This window comes from Bison bison, unplaced genomic scaffold (genome assembly GCF_000754665.1).
Source record: "Bison bison bison isolate TAMUID 2011002044 unplaced genomic scaffold, Bison_UMD1.0 scf7180017858048, whole genome shotgun sequence".
Taxonomy (NCBI): Eukaryota; Metazoa; Chordata; class Mammalia; order Artiodactyla; family Bovidae; genus Bison; species Bison bison.
Genome location: NW_011488621.1, coordinates 2,785,110 through 2,795,471, shown reverse-complemented (window position 1 = coordinate 2,795,471; position 10,362 = coordinate 2,785,110). Strand labels below are relative to the sequence as shown.

Below are 10,362 nucleotides of genomic sequence, written 5' to 3'. Positions count from 1 at the left end.
AGTTTGAGTAAACTCCGGGAGTTGGTGATGGACAGAGAGGCCTGGCGTGCTGTGATTCATGGGGTTGCAAAGAGTCGGACACGACTGAGTGACTGAACTGAACTGAATTTGTACAAATAATGGACCATATGCACCATCCAAAATACGTCTGCATTACCCAGTGTGGACCGAGAACCTGGGTTTTGCTTTAGAAAAGTATTTATAATAAAAAATGGACAAAGCTTAGAATGAAAGGCAGACTTTTACCCAGATTTCCAATTGTTTTGTAAATTCTAATGTGGGTCATTAACTCTTGACAAGTGATTCACGCTTGAATTTAGCTTTAAGCCTCTAGATTTAAATGAGGCTCTGGACTTCTGAATTTTAAAACAAGCTGAATGTCCCCATGTGCTTCCTGTGCCCAAATTTAATTTTAAATAAACAGCAGTAACACATTACATATAAATAACTTGGATCAAACACTTCTGTTAAACTGGAGAAAATTATTTAACTCCCACCCCAACCACAAAGTAAGGACTGCCAATGAAGTGTGTGTGCGTGTGTGTGTGTGTGTGTACATAAATATAACATATATGTCTATGTACACACTAATATAGATAGGTAGGTAGGTAGATATGCATACATACATATATATTCCTCTAATAAAAGGCAGTAATGAAAGGGTTTATGGCTAGGCCGATCTCCCCGGAGAAGCCAGAGGTCCCCAAGCCCGGGAGGAGACAAATGGCAAACAGCAGACATTTTTTTTTTCTACATTCCTTTGCTCCTGCTTTAGCCACTGTGGGAGGCTCCTTTAATTCTGTGTTGCTATGACAACAGTCCGTTCTGCCTGAAAGTAACTTTTTTCCAACCTTGAGCTGCTAATTGCCCAACCAAGCAATACATCTTACTCAGGGAAATGTTATTTCTTAAGGTATGTTAATGAGACTATGTATCTTGTTTGGAGGTCTGTTTTCCTTCAAGACTTACACATCTGTCCCAGAGACCTCTAGTCTAGACCTCTAGTCAAGGGGAGAGGACTCCCCTTGTGCAGATATGTATGTTGTAGGGTGCAACTCTCTCCCTGAGGTGTTTCTTTCACCTATGATCAATGAGTAATAGGACGCCTTGCTAAATACTGGCAAGCGGGTACTCTGCTGCCCCCTTCTGATGTCTGTGTCAGAAGCTTTCTCTATCTCTTTTATACTTTAATAAAACTTTGATACACAAAAGCTCCAAGTGATCAAGCCAGGTTGCTGGCCCCAGATGGAAATCCTCTCCTCTGGAGGCCAAGAATTTCCGACCCCCGGGCGTCGATTGTAGCTCATAGCCACAACCTTTCAGTAACAAAAATACAAAATTATGCTTGCATTATGGCAGCAGAATAAGAGTGTTAAGAAGGAAGGGGAATGTGGGTAAAATCTATTACAGTGTTAAATGACTATGATACTAGCTTAACTTTTACCAGTGTGTTAGTTGCTCAGTTGTGTCTAACTTTTTGCAATGCATGGACTCTGACCCACCAGGCTCCTCTGTCTATGGAATTCTCCAGCAAGAATACTGGAGTCAATAGCCATTCCTTTCTGCAGGCGATCTTGCCAACACAGGGATCGAACCCATGTCTCCTGCACTGCAGGCAGATTCTCACTGTCTGAGCCACCAGGGAAGCCTCAGCTTTTACCAGACTTGCCTGTAACTCCCTTCCAAACAGACAGATTTCTTTTAAGAGGAAGGGGTTCCTTACACAAAATGCATTGTGGTCACATAAATCTGTACTATTCAGAACAAAACCAGTTCTGCTGGCAGATATCTGTGTTCTTAGGGACATTTAAGTTTTCATTAAACTGGAAAGCAATCAAGTCTTTATGTCTACAAATTATACATTTAATAGTTCCACAAATTTGGCAAAGTTCATGATATCAGGCTGTTTTCACCAGATCACAGGCAAAAATATGGAAGTCATCATCAGACAATGAACTAGACAGATGGTATGGCTCCTACTTGATGAATGACCATGCCGGTCTTTTCAGAGCCATCTTCTTTGGCCTATTCCATTTGTTTGCCTATCGGGCTGTCTGCAACTTCTCCCAGTTCCCCTTTCTGCTGGAGGTGAATCATTAGAATCAGACATAATGTGAAGGTTGGCTTCTTTATAATCATCTAAGAGCTGGTACATGTACAAGACAGGATCCTTTTCTAGATGATGGAAAGCCATGTGTTCATTACAGGGGTGTGTGCTAAGACCATTCCCCTCCACTCATCTTTAGAACCATCCTCAGTCTCAAACATCTGCTCCCTTGCTTTGCCAATTGTGTCGGCTAAGTATGCATCACCGATTTGAAATGTTACAAAGGTCCTCCCTATCAGGCAGGACTTCAAGTGTAGAAACTCATCTTTATTAAGTTCTAGTACCTAAACACAGTCAAATCCATCGCATTTTATAAGATACAAAGAAAGACTTACAGGCACCTGGCCCAGAATGGCTCCTTTCCACTGGGTGACGAGGCCATTCCCTCTGTCCGCCTGTGCTGAATCCTGCAGCCTACACTGTTCCACTGGGGCTGGGAAACAGGTGGGCTCACACCATGCAGTCGTTTTTTGTGGAATGTCCGTTTCTTCACGATACTTGCTGATAAACCCGCATGGCCTGCATCAGCTCTGGACTGTTGACCAGGGGTCTTCCCAAACGGGGTCTTCATTCAGCTGCATTTAAGTGAGCAGCAGAGCTGCTGGATTAGGGTGAAAATTCAATGTGCTGCAGTTTGAAACTTTCCACAGAATTTCAATATTCTTCTTAATCCATCATCCCAAGCACTCGATTTCTGTTGGTGTGTTTTTACAAGTTAAGCAAAAATATGGGATTACGATAAACAAAATTTCCACACAGCACGCTGTATGCACCTGTGCTCCAAGTCCTCCTCTCCCCATAATGCCTCCAAACTATGTGGGTATTTAACTCATTTGGGTTCATTTTTGTGTGTGGTGTAAGAAAATGTTCTAATTATTTACCTGTTATCTGTCCTGTTTTCTTGCACCACTTATTGAAGAGATTTTTTTCCCCCATTTTATATTCTTGCCTCTTTTGTAATAAACAAATTGACCATAACTACACGGGTTTATGGAGAAGGAAATGGCAACCCACTCCAGTGTTCTTGCCTGGAGAATCCCAGGGATGGGGGAGCCTGGTGGGCTGCCGTCTATGGGGTCGCACAGAGTCGGACACGACTGAAGCGACTTTGCAGCAGCAGCACATGGGTTTATTTCTGTTCACTTGATCCATGCTTCTATTTTTGTGCCAGTACCATATTGTTTTAATTAATGTAGCTGTATAATATAGTTTGAAGTCAGGGAGTATAATATCTCCAGCTTTGTTCTTTTTTCTCAAGATTGCTTTTACTATTCAGAGAGTTTTGTGGTTCTCTATAAACTGTAGGATTCCAGCTAGGTGAAAAATTTGATGGATATTTTGATAGGGATTTCATTAAATCTGTACATTATTTTGTGTAGTACAAACTAGATCAACAATATCAAGTTCAACAATATTGGTTCTTCCAATTTGTGAACATGAAATATCTACATTTCTTTGTATCATCTTTGATTTCCTTCATCACTCTTTGATATTTAGAGTTTAAGAGTGTAAGGTTTTGAACTCCCTGAATGAATATATTCTTAAGTATTTCCTTGTTTTTAATGCAATTTAAATGGGATGGTTTTCTTAATTTCCATTTCTGATAATTCATTATCAATGTATAGAAAAGCAACAGATTTCTATATTAATCTTGTGTCATGCAAATTAACTGAATTCATTTCTTAGTTTAATAGTTTTTTTCATGGTGATTTATGGTTTCCTATATAGAATATCAAGTCATCTGGGAAGAGTGAGAGTTTTACTTCTTCCCCTCCTACTTGGATATCATTTATTTCTGTTTTCATGTCTGATTGTTGTGGCTAGGATTTCTGATACTGTATTAAGTAGAAACAGAGAGAGTAGGCATCATTGCACTGTTCCTGATTTTAGAGAAAGTTTTTGAATTTTCACCTTTGAGCATGCATTTAGCTGTGGCTTTGTCATGAATATTTGGTTGCTGATGGTTGAGATATAGTCCCTCTAAACCAATTTTGATGGAGTTTTTAACATGAATAAATGATCAGGTGCTTTTCTTGTATCTCAGTCGTGTCCGACTCTGTGCGACCCTATAGACCGCAGCCCACCAGGCCCCACCGTACCTGGGATGCTCTAGGCAAGAACAATGGAGTGGGTTGCCATTTCCTCCTCCAATGCATGAAAGTGAAAAGTGAAAATGAAGTCGCTCAGTCGTGTCCGACTCTCAGCGACCCCATGGACTACAGCCTACCAGGCTCCTCCATCCATGGGATTTCCTAGGCAAGAGTACTGGAGTGGGGTGCCATTGCCTTCTCCTTTAAAAAATGTAGTATATCGCAATGATTGATTTCTCGATATTGCAACATCCTTGCATTCCTGAAATAAAACCAACCTGACCATGGTGCATGATTCTTTTTAAATATTGTTTTTAAATATTGCTTTTAAGTATTGTTGAATTATGTTTGCTAATATTTTGTTGAGGATTTTTGACTCTATCTGTCAGACATTTGTTACTGTTGTTCAGTTGCTAAGTCATGTCCAATTCTTTGTGATCCCATGGACTGCAGCACGCCAGGCTTCCATCTTACATTATCTCCCAGGATTTGCTTAAACTCATGTCCATTGAGTCGGTGATGCCATCAAAAGGTTGCATCGTCTGTGGCTCCTTTCTTCTCCTGCCCTCGATCTTTCCCAGCATCAGGGTCTTTTCAAATGAGTCAGTTTTTCGCATCAGGTGGCCAAAGTATTGGAGCTTCAGCTTCAGCATCAGCCCTTCCAATGAATATTCAAGGTTGATTTCCTTTAGGATTGGTTGGTTTGATCTCCTTGTTGTTCAAGGGACTCTCAAAAGTCTTCACCAGCACCAGAGTTCAAAAGAATCAATCGATCGGTGCTCAGCCTTCTTTATGGTCCAACTCTCATATTCATACATGACCACTGGAAAACCATAGCTTTGACTAGGCAGACCTTCACTTGTAAAGCAATGTCTCTGCTTTTTAATATGTTGTCTAGGTTGGTCAAAGCTTTTCTTTCAAGGAGCAAGCATCCTTTAATTTCATGGCTGCAGTCACCATCTGCAGTGATTTTGGAGTCCAAAAAAATAAACCTCTCACTGTTTCTGCAGTTTCCCCATCTATTTGCCATGAAATTATGGGACTGGTTCCCATGATCTTGGTTTTTTAAATGCTGAGTTTTAAGCCAGCTTTTTCACTCTCCTTTTTCACCTTCAAGAGGCTCCTTAGTTCCTTTTCATTTTCTGCCATTAGAGTGGTGTCATCTGAATATCTAAGATTATAGATATTTCTCCTGGCAATCTTGATTCTAGGCTGAGCTTCAACAAGCCCAGCATTTCTCATGATGTACTCTGCATAAAAGTTAAATAAGCAGGATGACAATATACAGCCTTGTCATACTCTTGCCCAATTTTGAACCACTCCAATGTTCTATGTCCGGTTCTAACTGTTGCTTCTTAACCTGCATACAGATTTCTCAGGAGGCAGGTAAGGAGGTCTGGCATTCCTATCACTTTCAGAATTTTCTGCAATTTGTTTTGATCCACACAGTCAAAGGCTTTAGCTTAGTCATTGAAGCAGAATTAGATGTTTTCCTGGAATTCCTTTGCTTTTTCTATGATCCAACAGATGTTGGCAATTTGATCTCTAGTTCCTCTCCCTTTTCTAAATCCATCTAGTGTGTCTGAAAGTTCTCTGTTCACATCCTGATGAAGCCTATCTTGAAGTGTAGCTTTGCATTGGAGTGAAAAATGAAGCAGGACACAGGCTCACAGAGTTTTGCCAAGAGAACACACTGGTCATAACAAACATGCTCTTTCAACAACACAAGAGTTGACTCTACACATGGACATCACCAGATGGTCAGTAGCAAAATTAGATTGATTATATTCTTTGAAGCCAAAGGTGGAGAAGCTCTATACAGTCAGCAAAAACAAGACCGGGAGCTGACTGGTCCTTATTGCAACTCCTTATGGACTTATTGAAAAATTCAGACTTATATTGAAGAAAGTAGAGAAAACCACCAGACAATTCAGATATGATCTAAATCAAATCCTTTATGATTATACGGTGGAAGAGACGAATATGTTTAAGGGATAAGAGATGATAGAGTGCCTGAAGAACTATGGACGGAGGTTCATAACACTGTACATGAGGAGGTGACCAAAACCATCCTCAAGATAAAGGCATGCAAGAAGGCAAAATGGCTGTCTGAGGAGGCCTTACAAATAGCTGAGAAAAGCAGAGAAGCTAAAGGCAAAGGAGGAAAGGAAAGATATAAGCATCTGAATTCAGAGTTCCAAAGAATAGCAAGGAGAGGAAAGAAAGCCTTCCTCTATGATCAATGCAAAGACATAGAGGAAAACAGTATAATGGGAAAGACTAGAGATCTCTTCAAGAAAATTAGAGATACCAAGGGAACATTTCATGCAAAGATGGGCACAATAAAAGACAGAAATGGTATGGACCAAACAGAAGCAGAAGATATTAAGAAGAGGTGGCAAGACTACACAGAAGAACTGCACAAAAAAATGATTCATGACCCAGATAACCAAGATGGTGTGATCACTCACCTATAGCCAGACATCCAGGAGTGTGAAGTCAAGTGGGCCTTCGAAAGCATTATGAGATATACTGGCCTGTAATTTTAATAACTTTTGTAATGTCTTTTGTTTTTGCCTCACTGTAACGGTAGCCATGTAAAATGAATTTGAGGGTGCTCCTTCTTTTTCAGAATATTTTGAAAAGGATAAGTATTAGCTCTTCATTATATGTTTGGCTGAATTGTCCCATTAAGCTATACTGTCTTGGACTTTTATTTGCTGCAAAAATTTTTTTTTATTATTATTACAGATTCAATTTCACTGCTAGTGATGTCTTTCCAATTATCTCTTTCTTCTTTATTCAGCCTTAGAAAGTTTAATGCTTATAGAAATTTATCCATTTCTTCTAGCTTGTCTAATATGTTGGCATATAACTGTTTGCAGTGTTATCTTGTGATTATTTATCTCTGTTTTATCAGTTATAATTTCTCCTATTTCATTATTTATTTTGGTCATTTTCTTAATAAGGCTGATTTAACTGTTAACAATTTATCTTTAATTAAAAAAAAAACAGCTCTTGAAGATTTTCATATTTTCTATTTTTGTCTGATCTCTGATTGGTTTCCTCCCTGATTTTCATTAGTCCCTTCTTTCTGCTGATGTTGAGTTTTGTTTATTCCTCTTTTTCTAATTCCTTTAGAAGGTAGGTTAACTTTCTGTTTTCATTTTTTGCTGTTCCTTGAGGTAGGCCACCGCAAACTTACAGTTTATAACTGCTTTTGCTGCCATTCACCTTGGAGGAGGAAATGGCAACTCGTTCCAGTATTCTTGCCTGGAGAATTCCATGGACAGCGGAGCCGGCAGGCCACAGCCTCATCTGAGCAACTGAGCACACAGATTCCTGAAAGTTGTAAATTTTTTTCAATTTTTCTCAAGGTATATTTTGACTTACTCTCTGATTTCTTTATTAATCCACTGATTTTGAGTAGCATGTTATATTGTCTCCATTTGCTTATCTTTTACCATATTTCATCCTATGATTGATTTCTAGTTTCATAATGATATATAGATGACACCATTTCCCTGGCAGAAAGTGAAGATGAAACAAAGAGCCTCTTGATGAAGCTGAAAGAGTAGAGTAAAATGTTGGCTTAAAACTCAATATTCAGAAAACAAAGATCATGGCATCCAGTCCTATCACTTCATGGCAAATAGATGGGGAAAACGTGGAACACTGCCAGATTTCAAAGAGGTCTCCAAAATCAATGTGTATCCTGACTGCAGACACGAAATTAAAAGACAGTCGCTCTGGAAGAAAAGCTATGACAAACCTAGACAGCATATAAAAAATCAAAGGCATTACTTCTGACAAAGGTCTGTATAGTCAAAGCTATGGTTTTTCCAGTAGTCAGGTACAGATGTGAGAGTTGGACCATAAAGAAGGCTGAGTGCAGAACAACTGATGATTTCAAATTGTGGTGCTGAAAAGATACAATCCTAAAGGAGATCAGTCCTGGGTGTTCATTGGAAGGACGGAAGTTGAAGCTGAAACTCCAATACTTTGGCCACCCCATGCAAAGAGCTGACGCATTTGAAAAGACCTTGATGATGGGAAAGATTGAAGGTTGGAGAAGGGGACGACAGAGGATGAGATGGTTGGATGGCATCACTGACTAGATGGACATGGGTTTGGGTAAACTCCAGGAGTTGGTGATGGACAGGGAGGCCTGGAGTGCTGGGTTTCATGGGGTCGCAAAGAGTTAGACACAACTGAGTGACTGAACTGAGCTGAACTGAAGATACTTGAGAATCCCTTGGACTGTAAGGAGATCAAACCTGTCAATCCAAAAGGCAACCGACTCTGAATATTCATTGGAAGGACTGGTGCTGGAGCAGAAGCTCCAATACTTTGGCCACCTGATGTGAAGAGCTGACTCATTGGAAAAGACCCTGATGCTGGGAAAGACTGAGGGCAAGAGGAGAAGGGGGTGACAGAGGCTGAGATGGCTGGATGACATCACTGACTCAATGGACAAGAGTTTGAGCAAACTCGGAGAGATAGTGAAGAACAGGTAAACCTGGTGTGCTGCAGTTCATGGAGTCAAAAAAAGTCAGACAAAGCTTAGTGACTGAACAAAAATGTTGTTGTCAAAAAAAAAAAAAAAGCTTGGTATAATTTTTGTCTTCTTATTCATTGAGATTTGTTTTGGAACATAGCTTGTGATTTAGCCTGAAGAATATTTCATGTACCCTTAAAAAGAATATGTATTCTCTTATTTTTGGATGGATTTCCCATAGATATCTATTAAGTACATCTGGTGTAATGTTTCACCCCTATTTTCTTATTGATTTTCTCTCTGGATAATCTGTCCATTGATATAAGTGGGATTATAAAGCTTCTTATTTTTATTACATTATTGTCAATTTCTCTCTCTGTGCCTGACAAAATTTGTTTTATATATTTAGGTGCTCCTATATAAGATCCTGAGAAAAGAAGAAAAGTGAAAGGCAAAGGAGAAAGAAAAAGATAGACCCATTTGAATGCAGAGTTCCAAAGAAAAGCAAGAAGATATAAGGAAACCTCCTTAAGTGAACAGTGCAAAAAAATAGAGGAAAACAATAGAATAGGAAAGGCTAGAGATCTCCTCAAGAATATTAGAGATACCAAGGAAACATTTCATGCAGAGATAAAATCAATAAAGGACAAAAACAGCAAGGATATAACAGAAGCAGAAGAGATTAAGGAGCAGCGTCAAGAATATATAGAAGAACTATACAAAAAAGGTCTTAACGACCCAAGTAACCATGAAGGCATGGTCATTCATCTAGAACTAGACATCCTGGAGTATGAAGTCAAGAGGGCCTTAGTGAGCATTACTACAAACAATGTTAGTGAAGGTGACGGAATTTCAGCTGAACTGTTTCAAATCCTAAAAGATGTTGTTAAAGTACTGTACTCAATATGCCAGCAAATTTGGAAAACTCAGTAATGGCCCATGACTGAAAAAAGGTCACTTTTCACTCCAATCTCAAAGAAAGGTAATACCAAAGAATGTCCAAACTACCACACAATTGCACTCATTTCTCATGCTGGCAAAGTAATGCTCAGAATCCTTCAAACTAGATTTCAGCAGTAGATGAACTAAGAACTTCCAGATGTACAAGCTGGATTTAGAAAGGCCTGAGGAAACAGTCTCCAAATTGCCAACAATTGTTGGATCATCGAAAAGAAAGACAATTCCTGGAAAACATCTACTTCTGCTTCATGGACTACACTAAAGCCTTTGACTGTGTGGATCACAGCAAACTGTGGAAAAATCTTAAAGAGATGGAAATACCAAACCACCTTACCTGCCTCCTGAGAAACTTGTATACAGGTCAAGAAGCAACCGTTATAACCAGACATGGAACAATAGACTGGCTCAAAACTGGGAAAGGCATACATCAAGGCTATATACTGTCACCCTGCTTATTTAACTTGTATGCAGAGTACATCATGAAAACGATGGGCTAGATGAAGCACAAGCTGGAATCAAGATTGCCAGGAGAAATATCAACAACCTCGGATATGCAGATGACACCACCCTTATGGCAGAAAGCAAAGAGGAACTAAAAAGCCTCTTGATGAAAGTGAAAGAGGAGAGTAAAAAAGTTGGCTTAAAGCTCAACATTCAGAAAACGAAGATCATGGCATCTGGTCCCATCACTTCATGGGAAATAGATC

The 10,362-nt window shown here is 39.5% G+C and overlaps 1 pseudogene; it reads right to left on the bottom strand.

The window, feature by feature from the left end:
• Positions 1-1,898: 1,898 nt before the first annotated feature.
• On the bottom strand, positions 1,899-2,678 carry LOC105004485 (annotated as a pseudogene).
• Between the last annotated feature and the right edge of the window lie 7,684 nt (positions 2,679-10,362).